Genomic DNA, 17,974 nt, shown 5'->3' on the forward strand with positions numbered 1-17,974 from the left:
ACCTATTTTACTATGTTTTGTTCTATTTTTTTTATTATTATAAGCTCATTAAAACTAATTAAAGAAAACTTAGCCATGATGATTAATCCACAACACAACATGTGTTGTTACTTGTTAAAACCTGAAAACTGGGACTGAAAGTTAGAAGGAAAAGGTTAGAATGCATCCACAACAAAAACATCGAATGGCATTAGGTTTAATTAGTTGAATCGACGCGAAAAAAGACGACTAATTAAGAGTTATTGTCAGTGTCAATTAAACCGTGAGTCACTTCACAAAGAATCGCATTTGATTGCATATAGATGTCACCGATGGATTGGCGATACCTTGTAGACTATAGAAAATGTGTTTCTCGTCGTTTTCAATGAAATAAACTTGAATTCTTATATGGATTTATTTTAAATCCATGTGAATATGGAGGTGATCTTGTTGTTAATTGTTCCACTTAAAACCATCGCTAATCATTGTCGCCTAAATGGGTAAATAAGCATTTCCTAGTCGTTCACTTCCAGATATTATTGCAAAAATGTGTTGGCGACTTTAAAACGGACACCAAACGCTCAATGATCATGCTTATTAAAACATCTGCTGTTTTTATTAAGCCGATTAATGAACTGAAAACAATACACTTAGTTAACGTTTATTAGTACATATATTAAACATTTATTCGTTTCACTGTTTTAAAATAACCAAAGCCTGAACTGGTCAAGTTATTTTTAACTGATAAAATTAGCTTTTGTTTCCAATTTTATTAGGTGATTCCCCCGTTAGTTTTATACTTTGCTCGTGTAACCGTTTCTATTGAAATTGTTTTTTCGGGATTCAAACATTTATTATTACCTTTAAAACAATTAACACGGTAGAAACAACAAATAATTATATAAACATTTATACATGATTTAAAACAGGTAGTTAAACTTTTACGCAATTTCCAAACAAAATTGTATAAATCAATTTTTTGCGCATTTATTTTTCCAACAAATTAATGCGATTTCAACTTTCCGATCAGGTTTTCGAAACTAACAAATAAAACAAATAACCTCAAATATGACTATTATTTAAAAATAAGAAACACTAAATCTGAACAACCTTGTAAGGTCGTGCTAAAAGAGGCCACTCCGATAATATTTACTTATCCTATTGTAACTTACATTGTAATAATGTAAACAAGGATAATTTTCGAAAAATCTCAGGTAAATTTAAATTATACGTCAAAAAACAATCCGACTATTTATTATACGTAAAACGCAAATAAATTTGATCTTTGTTAAACAGTAATTAAGTCGTCAACTTGTTTGATTTAGTTACTTCACAAAATCTGAATTACACTAATTAACAATTCGGTTATTATAAACAAGATAAATACAAGTGCTCGTGCAAAATTAACATCCAAATTGTTATTTTATTAATTGTTAAATGCATAATTATTAAAGTAAATGGGTGAATTCCAAGAAAACTTCACAGAGGGCGTGGTTTTAACTAGAAAATAGGAATTGAATGCGCCATATTGGATTATTAATCAATATTTATATATTCAATTTATGGAAATACAATTAAAAATATGTAATTAGCATTCATTCTAATGTCAATTAAAGTGAATATTTTAGTAGTAATGGTTGCATCGATCCAAAATCCAATAAAAAGTCCTGAAGAAGTTAACTTAAGAAGTTTTGAAGAGGAACTGTAATTAGGACGTCAACTTGTTTGACTTAGCTACTTCACAAAATCTGAATTAAACAAATTAGCACTTTAGTTATTATAAACAAGATAAACTCAGGTGCTCGTGGAAAATTAACATCGACATTTATGTTTTATTAATTATTAAATGAATAATAATCAAAATAAATGAATGACTTCTAAGAAAACTTCGTAGATGTCATGGGTTTTATTGTAAAACAGGATTTGGATGCGCCATATTGGATTAATAATCGAATTATTTATATATTCAAATTAAAATCAGAAATATATTTAAAAAAGGCGTAATTAATAGTCATTTTAATTTCAATTGAAGTAATTATTTTAGTAGTAATGGTAATTTAAAATGCATTAATCTGGTATACACATTGTATCAATCCAAATACTTCAAATTTCAATAAAAACTAAATGACAGCTAAGTTCTGAAGAAGTCAACCTAAGAAGAAGGTGTTTAAATTGACAAATTTTATTGCATTTATTGACAACTTGTTCAAAATTGAATAACTAATGAGTTGTGAAGAAGTCAACTTGAGAAAAAAGGTGTTTAAATTGACAAGTTTCATTCATTAGCAAGAACAAAATTCAATAATTATTGGTAAATATTCAAAAAAAAAAAACAGTAATTAAGTCATCACTTAGCTACTTCAAAAAATTTGTACACCAATTAACAATTCAGTTATTATAAACAACATAAAAACAAGTGCTCATGCAAAATTAACATCGAAATTTATGTTTTATTTATTGTTAAATGAGTAATAATCAAAATAAATGGGTGATTTCTAAGAAAACTTCTTACACGTCATAGTTTCCATTGTAAAACAGGAAATGGATGCGCCATATTGGATTAACTAATTAAATTATTTATACACTCAATTTAAAGGTATAGGAATATGACAAAAAAGGCGTTACATTTATTGACAATTTGTTTAAAACTGAATGAGTTTTAAAGAAGTTATCTTGAGAAAAATGACGTTTAAATTGTTAGATTTCTTTGAATTTTGTTAGCAACAACTTCAAAACTTACTAATTGATAAGTTTTTTTAAAGAACAGAAATTAAATCAATTTATTGACTTACTTCACAAAATCTAAACTAACTAAACATCAAAATTGGTATTTTATTAATTGTTAAATAATAATTAAAGGAGATTTGTGATTTCTAAAAAAACTTGGATGCGCCATATTGGATAAATTAACAAACTATTTACACATTCAATTTAAAAACACTGATAAGAGTTCTGAAGAAGTTAACTTAAGAAGAAGTTTTGTTATTTTTATTGGCAATTTTTTCGAAATTGAATAACAGATCAATTTTGAAGAAGCACATTAATTAAATTGTTAACTTGTTTGATTTAGATGCTTCACAAAATCTGAATTACACTAATTATCAATTCATTTATTATAAACACGAGTGCTCGTGTAAAATTAACATCTGAATTGGTATTTTATTAATTACTAGATGCATAGTAATCCAAGTAATTGGGCGATTTCTAAGAAAACTCCATAAACGTCATTGTTTCAATTGTAAAACAGGAAGTGGATGCGCCATATTGGAAGAACTACAATTATTTATATATTCAATTTAAAGACGCTTTAGGAAAATATAACAAAAAGGCGTAATTAGAAGATATTTTAGAATTGATTAAAGAAACTATTTTAGTAACTATAATAATTTGAAATCGATTCATCTATGGTTCAAGTACTTTCAATTTCAGCAAAAACTGAAGACCTACTACGTTATGAAGAAATTAACTTAAAAATAATGTGTTTAAATTGACAAATTTTGTTCCATTTAATGACAACCTGTGCAAAATTGAATAACTGGCGAGATTTGAAGAAGTTAACTTGAGAAAAATGGTGCTAAAATTGACAGATTTCGTTGAAGATAACTTTTGAACAATAATTAAGTCATCAAATATTTCACAGAATATAAATTACACCAAATAATAAGTGCTGGTGCCACATTAACATCCGAATTGATATTTTATTAATTGCTAAATACGTAATAATAGATGTCATTGGGTGGTTCCTAAGAAATCTTCATAGAGGCAGAAGTATTTGTTAGAAAACGAGTACCAGATGCGCCATATTGGATGAACTAATCAAATTAATTATATATTCAATTTAAAGACGCTTTATGAAAATATGACTAAAAGGGGTAATTAGTAAATATTTTAGCATCAGTTCATTCATCAATGGTGGACATATCATTCTAAATACTGTTATGAAGAAGTTAACTTAAGAAGAATATGTTTAAATTGACAAATAATGTTCCATTTATTGATAATCTGTACAAAATTGAATAACTGACAAGATTTGAAGAAGTTAACTTCAGAAAAATGGTGCAAAAATTGACAGATTTTGTTAAAGTTATTGTCTACTACTTCAAAACTGAATAATTGGTAAGTTTTGAAAAAGAACAGTAATTAAGTCATCAACGTGTTTCACCCAACTACTTTACGAAACATAAATTACATCAATTAACAACTCAGTCAATATAAAACAAGATAGAGGCAAGCTCGTGCAAAATTAACATCCGAATTGATATTTTATTAATTGTTAAATGCATAATAATCAAAGTAAATGGGCGGTTTCTGAGAATTCTTCTTAGAGGCCGTAATATTTATTAGAAAACAGGTACCGGATGCGCCATATTGGATGAACTAATCACACTATTAATATATTCAATTTAAAGACACTATATGGAAATTCAGCAAAAAAGGCGTAGTTAGTGTTCATTTTATTTTCAATTAAATTAACTATTTTAGTAGTTGGTGTTAATTCGTAATTCATTCATCTGGTAAACATATTATTGCATCGATCCAAACACTTTCAGTTTCAATAACTCTTACTACGAACACGATTAAAATGCAAATAGTAAAATTTAATTGAGCGCTCGTGCAAAATTAACATAGCGATTGTTCGTTGCTTGAAAAAGTCCCATATCAATATTATTTAAACAAATAAAGATTGATGCCGGCCGTCCAGCCGAAATTTTCCACAATTGAAATTATCTTGTTGTCGTGTTTTTTCACTGGCGAGCGTGGAGAAGTGCAATAACAGTGAGTTTTTAAGTGACTGTCCTGATTTGATGATGCACAAAAATAAACAATGATGTTCAAGGTCCCGATGAGATGTACAATGAACCACCCATGTTTTGAAGGTGCGAGTGGCTCCGCGTCAGAAGAGCCTCTTCGCCAAAACACGCAGGACCGTAACGGCGCACACACAGGCTTAGCTGGGTTCTTCTGGGTTTTTTTTATTTCGTGAGCTAGCAAGGCTTCCGAATAATTGCGGACATCGACAATTCACAAGGTCACTGTGCTATAAACTTTAATATAAAGTGGGTCATGATTCCGACTATTATACATGGCTATTTCGAGGGTAAAAAAAAATCAACAATAAACTTAACAAAGGCACATTTTTATTGGTGTAATCGGCGACAACGACGAGATTAATTCCTGCTAAACGGTCGACCATTTCCAGAAAAAATCGTGTTCTACAAGACGTTTCAATGTGAACTTGGTTTTCATGAAATCCAACCTTCGTAAACACTTTTTTATTGTGTGAAATTGAATTTTCAATCCGACGATCGCGAACAAAAAGAAGTTGTGTGTGGCAATCAACAAGAAATGTAAATATTAATACGTAATGAAAACTGAATAAACTGTTATTTATAATTAATAAGACAATAAATAGATAAATATTTGTGTGAGCTAATCAATATTCTATAATTGTGAGAACATACACGCAATGAATAAATATTTGTGTGACTAAAATTAAAATCTTATTATAATATGTTAATGCTGATTCATAAAATTACAAAAGTTCAAGCTCACATTTATCTTACAATACGTTCAAAGATTGTTCTTATCAAAAATTATATTTACAAATTTTTATTATAATTTTACTAACTAATTTAGTAGATAACTAAGCCACGTTCCTGCAATTCTTTGTTTTACATGTTTTTACTTCTAAAAAACGATATTATAACATCGGATATTAATAATAATGGGATGATAATCATTTTATTGCTTCATTTATGTCTTATTGTTTCAGTAAATTCGATCCGAAAACACGTTCTCTATTGTTCCTGATAATCAAGTGACGCGTTGGTATTAATGTAAATAATAATTTTTCACCTAAATTTGCATTTTATCAGTATTTACATCAATATTAAAAATTGAGCTCCAAAACGTCACCGCCATTTATTAACATGTGTATGAATAATAATGTTAATTGGTCACTTAAATGTGTGCTATATATCAAAATAAATGATTTAAATATATACAAAATGAAAAAGAAATAATATGATGCTAAATTTATAGTTAAAAATGATAATCAAAGGGAGAAGAAACAGTCAAAATAAATATTTTAAAGACAGAATTGACGTTTTTTGGCCATTAAGTGATTTTTGATGCACACAGACAAATTTCATTGTATTTATTGACAAATTAAGAAAAACTATATCTAAACTGGCGTTTTAAGTTTATCTATTCTGTATAACTAACAAGTTAAGAAGAAATTCAGCTTCTATAAATGGTTTTTGAGGTGACTAGTTTCACTGCATTTACTGACAAATCCTCCAAAACTGAATAGCTAATAAGTTTCTAACAAATTAAGTTGAAAAAAACGATATTTACGTTCACAAGTTTGGTTCTATTTAATAGCAACTTCTTCAGAACTGTCTAGCTGTCTAGTTAAGAAGAAATTAAGCTGCTAAAAATAGTTTTTAAGATGCATTTATTGACAAATTCCCTAAAATTGAATAACTGATAAGTTTAGAAGAAATTTAGTTGAGAAGAACGATGTTTAAGTTAACAAATTTGGTTGTATTTAATGACAACCTTCAAAACTGTATAGCTGTGAAGTTAAGAAGAAATTTAGCTGCTGAGAATGGTTTTTGAGGTGACTAGTTTAGCTAGATTGATTGACAAATGCTCCAAAACTGAATAGCTTTTAAGTTTATAAGAAATTTATTTGGGAAAAACGATGTTTAAGTTAACAAGTTTGATTGTATTTAATGGCAACTTCTTCAAATCTATATAGGTCACAAGTTAACAAGAAAGTAAGGTGCTAAGAATGGTTTTTAAGTTGACTATTTCTGCTGCATTTACTGACAAATTCTCCAAAACTGAATAGCTGATAAGTTTTGAAGAAATTAAATTGAAAAGTTTGATTGTATTTAATGACAACTTCTTAAGAAGTTAAGAAGAAATTTAACTGCTAAGAGTAGTTTTTGAGGTGACTAGTTTCGCTACATTTATTAACAAATTCTCCAAAACTGAATTGCTGATAAGTTTAGAACAAACTTAGTTGAAAAAAAATATGTTTAAGTTAACAATATTGGTTATATTTAATGGCAACTTCTTTAAAAATGTGAAGCTCACAAGTTAAGAAGAAATTAAGCTGCTAAGAATGATTTTTAATGTAACTAATTTCGTTTCATTTATTGATAAATTCTCCAAAACTGAATAGCTGATAAGTTTAGAAGAAATTTAGTTGAGAAAAAAGATGTTTAAGTTAACAAGTTTGGTTCTATTTAATGGCAACTTCTTCAAATCTATATCTATAGGTCACATGTTAACAAGAAATTAAGGTGATAAGAATGGTTTTTAAGTTGACTAGTGCTGCTGGATTTACTAACAAATTCTCCAAAACTGAATAATTGATAAGTATTTAGGAAATTAAGTTCAAAATAACGGTATTTAAGTTAACAATTTTGGTTGTATTTAATGGCAACTTCTTCAAAACTGTGTGGCTGACAAGTAAAGTAGATATTAAGCTGCTAAGAATGATATTTACTTATAATTTAGTTGATAAAAATGGTTTTCAACTTTACTAGTTATATTATATTTGTTGATAACTTCTTCAAAACTAAATAGATAATAAGTTTTTAAAGAATTAAGTTGACAAAATTGAATAACTAATAAGTTTTGAAGTAGTCACCAACAAATACAACAGAACCTGTTTAACATAAATATGGTATTACTCAGAGGATCCAAAACTCCAGAACCTTCCAAAATATTGATTTAAAAATTGTGCACGTGGGTTTAATTAGCATTTTATTAACATCCGCAAAATGCAACGTCACATCGAACGAAATAATAATATAAACAAGCCTTTTTCGATATAAGTCGGGATCAAAGGAAAACCCCAAGTACCAAACCAAACGTTTGTTTATCGATTTCGGTCGGTCCACCTTGACGAAACCAATGTGTCCACATCGAAATTAAAATTCGCTAATTTGTTTAAATAGTTATATAATTCAAATTTATTAAAATGACAAACGATAACGAAATTATGACAGTAATGGTAATCAAGTGTGAAACGCTACCAGCGTGGTAGCGGTCGACTAATCTCAAAGTGCCGACCGGAGAATTGAAACAATAACAATGTGCGTATTAAATAAAGTTAAGTTACAGGGTAAATTATAGAGCAAGGTCAAGAAAAATTAAAAACAACTAATGCTGCCAATTAAACGCAGATATAAATAAACAAATGTATTTATTGTGAATAATTTTTACTGAAATTTTCATTACGTGTAATGAAATTATTCTACGATAACAATTACGATAAACAGATAAACAGAACTGTTTGCATCGCACATTAGAGTCGATTTTTTTTTACTGCACCGAACCTGGGATTTATATAATACAACCTCCATGGTTCTGTTTACTTGCATACTGATTAATGGACACTCTTTGTGAATTCATTTGCATAAGATTAGATATTAATTTGCCAAGATATCAATATTATTGGACAGAAGCTTTCGCAGTAGAAGAAGAAACGTTGAATGCTTCGCGGATCGTAAATTTATTTTCAACGATCGAAGGTTTTAATGAATTTTTTCTCAGTTTCCCCGTTGCTAACTAACATCATATTTTCGCTTTTTGTCTACGGATTGTTGATGACCTACCTTATAAAACTTGTTGCATGTGACGTGTTCAATGCGAATAAACAGTCGAATGCTGTTTTGAATTATTAGTAAATTGTTGATTTCTTTTTCTTGTGCACACGACTGTTCCCCCATTTGGACTCGGTAACATTATTTCCAAAAGAGAACATATTTATCAGCAGAAAATGATTTATTGGTGATCACCTGGCCTTGGTACGGTTAATCCAAACAAACGCGGTTGTCATGGAAATTAACACATAGGGAAAAGTTTTAATACGGTCCAGATCTTTACGATCACCTGACTCAAGATGACACTTTCGATTCTATTTCATCATTTGCATTCAATCGATCTTGAGATTGGTGATCGTTTCTTGCACATAATTAAAATTTATGAAAATAAATTACTACAAAGCAATCTTCATTTACTAAAGAAATGGCCACAAATTATTTTATATTTAATTATCTTCTAATGACACTCGATGAGTGTCACAATAATGATCTAAACTATTTTTTAGTTACATAAAAGATAGATCAAACTTCTGGATAGATAAATCTAAAGGAAGGAAGTAAACCATTATTCTTTTATTAAGAGTGACTATAAATTATTTCGTCTTTGTTTATTTTTGCAATGACACTTGATGAACATTAAATTAATAATGAATGAATTCTAAATATGGAACAAACTTCTGAACAAATTTAATTTTCTAGAATTAATCTCAAATTATTTTGAATTTGTTCATTTTGTTTAATAACAATTATAAATGAGACATTTGATATTTTATTTTTTTAATACACAAGATAAAACAAATTTTTAATATATATATATATATATATATATATATATATATATTAAAAAATATTCAGTTTCGTTTGTTTCTTGAACAATATTGGACAAATATTACAGTTATTAATAAAAGAAATATTATAAACATAGTTTCATGGTAAGATTCTAGATAAAGATTTATTACAGATTTAATAAAAGAATAAATAAATCATTCATCTTTTATCAAAAATTTTCATCTATGTTTATTTTTTTAATAATAATGGGCAAATATAATTTTTATTCATAAAACAAAAATTTTAAAAATAATTTTTTAGTAATACCCAAGATAAAATCAACTTCAGGACAGATTTTTAATAGATATAATAGAGGAAAGAAGAAATAATTCTTCTTTTGTTAACAATATTTCATATTTATTTATTTTCTCAATAATACTGAATAAATTTTACAGCTATTCATAAAAGAAATGTTCTAAATATACTTTTTAGTAGTACCCAAGACAAAACCAATTTCTGAATATATTATTAATAGATCTAATAAAAAAATAAATAAATAATTCGTCTTTTATTCAAAATTTTTTCAATAATACTGAATAAATATGGTATTTATTCATAAAATAAATATTCAAGACATAAATTTTTAGTAATACCCAAGATAAAATCAACTTCAGGACAGATTTTTAATAGATTTAATAGAGGAAAGAATAAATAATTTTTTTTGGTTAATAATATTTCATATTTCTTTATTTTTTCAATAATACTGAATAAATTTTACAGCTATTCATAAAAGAAATATTCTAAACATACTTTTTAGTAGTACCCAAGACAAAACCAACTTCTGGATATATTTTTAATAGACTCAATAAAAAAATAAATAATTCTTCTTTTATTCAAAATTTTTCGTCTATCTTTATTTTTTTAATAATACTGAATAAATATGGCATTTATTCATAAAATTAATATTCTAGACATAATTTTTTAGTAATACCCAATATAAAATAAACTTCTGAACAGATTTTTAATAAATCTAATAGAAGTAAGAATAGATAATTCTTCTTTATACATAAAAGAAATATTCTAAACATACTTTTTAGCTGTAACAGGATAAAACCAACTTTTGGATAAATTTTTAATATATTTAAAAGAAGAAAAATAAATGATTCTTATTTAAATAAAAATATTTCATCTCTAACATATTTTTTATACCTAATATAACACAAACTTCTAGATAGATTTTTAGATGGAATAAGAAATAAATTAATCTTTTTTAATTAATTTCTACCTATTTTTTTCAATAAAACTGGATAAATATTACAATTATTTATAGAAGAAATAATCTAAATATAATTTTCTAGTAAAATATTCTTCTGGACACATTTTTATAATCTGATGAATTTATTTTAATATTTATGTATTGTGAAAAAGCTTTTTAATAGATTTTAATACATCTAAAGATAGAAAGTAAATTACGCCACTAAAAATTAATAATTATACTAATAAATTGTTTGATCTTTGTTTATTTTAAACGTATTTTTAAAATACACAATATTTAGAAATATAAATGATAAAAATAATGAACAGATTTTAATAGAAAATGGAATTACAATATCGTTTTTTTAACAGAATTTAAAATAAACTTCCGGACAACTTTATCATGTGGATTTTGAACTCAAATAAAACTGTATATCAATTTAAAAGCAATTAACAATTTAAATAATAATTATTAAATTAAATTAAATGGTTATTATGTCTTAAATATGGCAAATTTTATAGTGGGATTACCAAAATTAAAATTTAACACCATTATCACCTAGGTGTTAAACAATTGATAATATACTTGTTTAAAAAAAAAAAACAGATTTCTATTCGTATTTTTGTTAATGTGTGGAAAGCTTAATTATAGTTGGTGTGATAAAGAGAAAATATCACGTAAATAAATGTCTAATAAACAATTTTGCTTGAAATGAACAACAGAACACAATTGGGTTATAATAAACATCAGCTTCTTAATTATACCACGCATAATTATCATTATATAACTAAATGTTTAGTAAATTATCACATAGACAACATATCGGATAAACGCAGCACTAATTAAATTCCTGTTAAGATAATAATTGGTAACGTAAATAAAGAATTAGTCATATTTTAAAAACAGTGAATTTTCGCCAGTTTCCACCTTTATTATTTCATATTTAATAAAATAATAAAAGGATTTTTTTAAAATAAAGTATCTATTTATTGTCTACTAAAATGGATGTACTATTTATAATTATAAAGTAAATATTTTCATGTGCATAACTTGTTTTTATTAATCACTTGTAATTTAAAATATATCATGCATAATTATCTAAATATTCAAGAAATTGAATAATTTAAATTTAATAGAGAAATAATTCGAGTATAAACGAAACGAAAATTTATTATTGAGCAACACACACACACACAAAAAGTGCGATAAAACAAAACGACATAGATTTCCTAAACAGCACCGCAAAACGTTTTGGAAAATTTGAATTTCAAATAGTCGATTAAACACCAACATACACTTAAAACAAAAAAATACATAAAATAATAGAAGAATGGACTTACATATCACAAAATTACAAGATAATTCACTAAACACAAAATCTCAGTCAGAGCCACAAAACACATCGCAAAATTCGATGCGACCGAAGACACACAAGCCCAACAAAACTCCAAACCTCTCTCGATATTCAAAAGCGTGGATCGCGCCTGCTGGTGATACCGCTGATACCTTTCGCCCGTCGAACGAATACAACAAGTCTGGTGGGACAGTGTACGGTTTGTAATCTATATATTAGCTTATAAGCGTTTGTTTATATTTGTGTTTAAGAGATTTACGGGGGATATACGGCGATCAGCACGGGCCAAAATATCCGGCTCACCCACCACCGTCGTCACAAGGCGATGGTGGCGGACGATCGGTCACCCATTGATTAGCACGTCATCCATAATCGATGAAATTTTGACGGTTAAGAATAAACGAAAACGACTAAACGTCCGTGTCCTTGATTGTGCGTTTGCACACAAGTTTTCGGATCTTTTTGGGGTTTTGCCGCTCTCATCACCTTCTTCCTAGAAGGTACACGACTTGTTTTGCTAATTGTAAAAATATATAAATATGTTGTTTTGTTTTGAAAACTTTTACAAACATTATTAGTCATTTTACTTTGACTGTGACTTTGTGACTTAGAAAACCTAGCAAGGAATTATAGTTAACTAGTGAAATATAAAGAATGGTTTAATTTATCTTTCTGGAATTTTGCCATTAGCATCACCATATTTTTACTACATAACCAACTTGTTTTGTTTTTTGTTTGATTGTAAATTTGTAATTAAAACACGGCAATTGTAGTTAATTAGGAAGTTTTAAAATATCTTCGGGGTTTTACCGTAAGCACCACCAACTTCTTAGAAGGTACCTAACTTGTTTTGCTGGTTGCCAAATTATATTGTTTTGTTTTGAAAACTTTACAAGCATTATGAGTCATTTTTCTTTGATTATAATATTATGTTTTCAAGAATAAATATACCAATAAATTATAGTTAACCAGAAAAATAAGATGTGTTTTTCTTTAGCACCACCATTTTCATAGAAGGTAATAATTTATTATTCCTCCTTAATTGTAAATTTGCGATTTTAGTTAATTAGCAAATTATAAAGAATATATTTTTGGGATTTTGCTATTAGCACCAATAACTTCTTAGATGGCGCCCAACTTTTTTACTACTTGTCAAAATATATGGTTTTGTTTTGAAAATTTTTACAAACGCCTTTGATTAAAACGTTAACCAATAAATTAAAGTTAACCTGAAAAATAAAAGAGATGTCTGATATTCATCTTGTTGGGTTTTTGATTTAGCATCATCATCTTTAAAAAAGGTAACCAACTTGTTTGTTAATAATTAGTGATTCTTCCTTGATTGTAAATTTGTGTTTACAAAATTATGTCAAAATTTTTAGTAAATTAGAAAATTATAAATAATATTTTTTTGGGATTTTGCCGTTATCATCAACAACTTCTTAAATTGGCGCCCAACTTTTTTTTTCTACTTGTCAAAATATATGGTTTGGTTTTGAAAATTTTTACAAACGTTTTTAGTCATTTCTGTTTGATTGAAACATTGTGTTTTCAAGAATATATTAACAATATAGTTAACCAGAAAATAAAAGATATGACTTATATTTATATTTTTAGGCTTCTGCTTTAGTATCACCATCTTCATACAAGGTAAGCAACTTATTTGTTAATAATTGGTTATTCTTCCTTGTTTGTAAGTTTGTGTTTTCAAAATTATATCAAAATTTTTAGTTAATTAGAAAATTATAAATAATATTTTTTTGAGATTTTGCCGTTAACATCAACAACTGCTTAAATGGCGCCCAACTTTTTTTACTACTTGTCAAAATATATGGTTTGGTTTTGAAAATTTTTACAGACATTATTAGTCATTTCGCCTTGATTGAAACATTGTTTTTTCAAGAATATACCAATAAATTATAGTTAACCGGAAAAATAAGATGTCTTATATTTATCTTTTTGGGGCCTTGCTTTAACATCACCATCTTTATAGAAGGTAACCAACTTGTTTGTTAATAATTTGTTATCCTCCTTGATTGTAAATTTGTGTTTTAAAAATTATATAAAAATTTTTGGTTAATTAGAAAATTATAAAGAATATATTTTGGGGATTTTGTCGTTAGCACCAATAACTTCTTAAATGGCGCCCAACTTTTTATACAATTTCTTAAATTTAGATTATTAGATTTTTATTTGATTAAAATATTGTGTTTTCAAGAATACCAATAAATTATAGCTAACCAGAAGAATAAAATAGATGTCTCATATTAATCTTTTTGGGTTTCTTTAGTATCACCATCTTCATGGAAGGTAACCAACTTGTTTGTTAATAATTAGTTATTCTTTCTTGGTTGTGTTTTCAAAATTATATTATAACTTTTAGTTAATTAGAAAATTATAAAAAAATGTATTTTGGAGATTTTGTCGTTAGCACCGATAATTTTTTAAATGGTGCCCAACTTTTTTTACTATTTCTCAAAATTTATGATTTTGTTTTGAAAATTTTTACAAACGTTATTAGTCCATTCCTTTGATTAAAACATTGTGTTTTTAAGAATATACCAATAAATTATAATTAACCAGAAAAATAAAAGATATATCTTATATTTATCTTTTTGGGCTTTTGCTTTAGCATCACCATCTTTATAGAAGGTAACCAACTTATTTGTTAATAACTGGTTATTCTTCCTTGATTATAAATTTGTGTTTTCAAAATTATATCAAAATTTTTAGTTAATTACAAAATTATAAAGAATATATTTTTGGGATTTTGTCGTTAGTATCAATAATTTCTTAAATGGCGCTCAACTTTTTTTACTATTTCTCAAAATACATGATTTTGCTATGAAAATTTTAAAAAAGTTATTAGTCATTTCCTTTGATTAAAACATTGTGTTTTCAAAAATATGCCAATAAATTATAGTTAACCACAAAAGTAAAAGATATAGCTTTTATTTATCTGTTTGGGCTTTTCCTTTACCATTACCATCTTCATAGAAGGTAAGCAACTTGTTTGTTAATAATTGGTTGATTATAAATTTGTTTTCAAAATTATATCAAAACTTTTAGTTTTTTTAGAAAATATAAAGAATATACTTTTGTGATTTTGCCGTTAACTTCTTATATGGCGCCCAACATTTTTTACTACTTATCAAAATATACAGTTTTGGTTTGAAAATTTTTACAAACGTTATTAGTTATTTCTCTTTGATTGAAAGATTGTGTTTTCGAGAATATACCATTAAATTATAGTTAACCAGAAATATAAAAGAAATCTCTCATATTTATCTTTTTGGGTTTTTTTAGTATCATCATCTTCATGAAAGGTGAATAATTAGTTACTCTGCTTTGATTGCAAATTTGTGTTTTAGTTAAATAGAAAATTATAAAGAATATCTTTTTGGAAGTTTGTTTTTAGCATCATCAACTTCTCAGAAGTTGTCAACTTGTTTTTAAACCTTTTACAAACATTATTGATCATTTTTCTTTGATTATAACAATGTATTTTCAAGAATATATCAATAAATTATAGTTATTCAGAAAAAATAAAAGAGACATCTTGAATTTTTTGGGATTTCGCCATAAGCGTCACCATCTTTGTAGAAAATATCTAACTTGTTTTGGTGATTATTTGTCATGTTCCTTTAATCGTAAATTTGTGTTTTCAAAAATATTTCAAAACAATTTTAGTCTGATTCTTCTTTAATGACAACTTTTTTTCCAAATGTATAGTACCAAGACAATTTTAATCAATTAGAAAAATATAAGGGATGTCTTAACTTTGTTATTTATGTTATTGAAACAACTATCACTTACGAGTTCATCAAGTTTATCATTCAAATAGCAACTCATTTTGTCCCACGTTTTAGTTCCTGTTCATACAAAACCCACACAGCACAAGATTCACAATTTCGTAACGTCACAATTTTAATAATATTTTATTAATACCTCCAGAGAAGAAAGATATATATTTTTAAGTAAATGTCAGTGAAGACAAAGAAACAAAAGTTTTTTTTACCACCATTGACAATGACAAACAGTTCAAGCTCATTTACGGTATCTAAAAGAACACGAACATCAAAACAAACAAGATTACGCATGGCACATAATAAAACAGTATAAAAATGTGATTAGTGAAAATAAACAGGAATTGTACCAATTATTGATAGGGACTGAACGTGTGATTTAATATTTCTAAATACCAATCAATATTGAATTAAACAACATTGTTTGGACTATTTAAACATTATCGAAAAAAAATGTAAACAACAATCTTACATTCAAACAAATGCAACAAAAACAAACAGCGATAACTTACATATCACGAAACTTCACGCGAGATCGTCGAATTTTTTTTTCTTTTTTTGATTTTTCCGAAACCAAAAATAGGCGCACGCCGAAACAAAACGGGGAACACGGAAGATAATATGCACAGATCACCACCCGGACTAACAATAAAACGATCCAAGAGACGAAGTGCTCGAGAAACGATATCGGTAATCAGCGTTTGGGTACTAAAATTGAAAATACCTCAATTCTTGGGCATTTATAGGCCGATTGACGATTTTGGATTGTCGATTGAGGAGGGGTGGCCAATCGCATAATTATTTTATTGCAGTCAGATGGCCGAAAATTGATTGATCAGGGATTTTTTGACTGTGGGAAACGTAGTGCTGCAGAGACTGTTTGGTACTATGTAGTACCATACAATAACACAACGTCGGTGGGAATGAACGACTTGTAAATTTTTATTTTAATAATAAAATCCTCAATTTTAATTCAAGCATTGGGGAATATTTCCTGATAACTGTTCAAGGATAAATATCCTAATTTCAAAATTGAATAAAAATCAATAAATTTGAATATTTATGAATAGATTTGAATATATTTTTTAATTAGTTAAGTAGATTTTTAGATAATACTTACTATAATCACCAATTAACATAAACTTTTAAGAAAATATTTATAAAAATTATATTTTCAACATTAATTAAATTATTCAAAAATAATGCTATAAATAAATGATACAGATTAATAAAAATGAATGAGAAATTTATTTATATTTTTATCACAAGTCAATATATACATAAAATATAAATTAAAAAAGCATTATTTAAATACTATGAATGAAAAGATTAATTTTATTTAGAACTATTTAACTATTAAGACTGGTTTAAACTAATAAAAAATTTAAATCACATATAAAATATAAAATAAATATAGACTAATTCACTTTTATGTTTATTAAATAAAAATTTTGTTTATCAATTATTTTCTTTGTTGATTTTTCTGTAATAACTATTCATTAATTCATAAGCAATTAATAATCTGTTCTTAGAATATATGATATGAATTTTGAATGGTGGGAAAATGCAAATATGCATTACTGGCCTGATACCATGAAATAATTTTAAAATAATAAACTTGAGTTGAAATTATGAATTTCTTTATCTTTTATTAAAATAATATCATGTTAGTTTACTTTACTGTTTGATAAATTGGCCAATAATAAAAAATAAAGAACTTCATATAAATTTAAGAATTTAGGTTAAAGCAGAAAAAACAAATTTTGGGTTGTTTACTTGTCCATAAAATTAAACCATCAAAAAGTATCAAATGACAAACAGGCAAAAAAGGCGTAACTAGTTTTGATATTTGATACTTTTTGACATTTACAATTATCTATATTGGAAAACATCTTAACAAAGAACCACGTGAAGAATCATATATTTTAAATATGTTTCATTCATTTTTTTAACAAACGTTCAAATATTAAAATATGTGTCATCCATATTTAAAAATATACAAAAAATTGATTTTTTTTTAATTAATTTATTAATTTGTATTTTTAACATGGAACTTTTCTGTTTAAGGACGTTGAAGATCACATTCTATATTAATTTGAAATTTGATTTTTATAAAATATTTATTCTCTTACAAGAATGTTTAGAGCTAAAAAGATATAAAAATAAAAAAATCTTCATAAAAATATTTTTA

The 17,974-nt window shown here is 26.5% G+C and overlaps 1 protein-coding gene across 2 annotated transcripts in view; it reads right to left on the minus strand.

Moving 5' to 3' along the window:
* Nucleotides 1–17,974, minus strand: part of LOC109609472 (synaptic vesicle glycoprotein 2B) — a 37,060-nt gene that overhangs the window by 3,484 nt on the left and 15,602 nt on the right. The window contains exon 1 of one of the 2 annotated variants that reach the window (XM_020026135.2): nt 11,964–12,122. The exons of the other annotated variant lie outside the window; for it this stretch is intronic. The gene's annotated coding sequence lies outside the window, so the exon portion shown is untranslated. Of the gene's footprint in view, nt 1–11,963; nt 12,123–17,974 lie in introns of those variants that run through there. 2 annotated transcript variants of the gene reach the window in all.

Source organism: Aethina tumida, chromosome 1, assembly GCF_024364675.1.
Source record: "Aethina tumida isolate Nest 87 chromosome 1, icAetTumi1.1, whole genome shotgun sequence".
NCBI lineage: Eukaryota > Metazoa > Arthropoda > Insecta > Coleoptera > Nitidulidae > Aethina > Aethina tumida.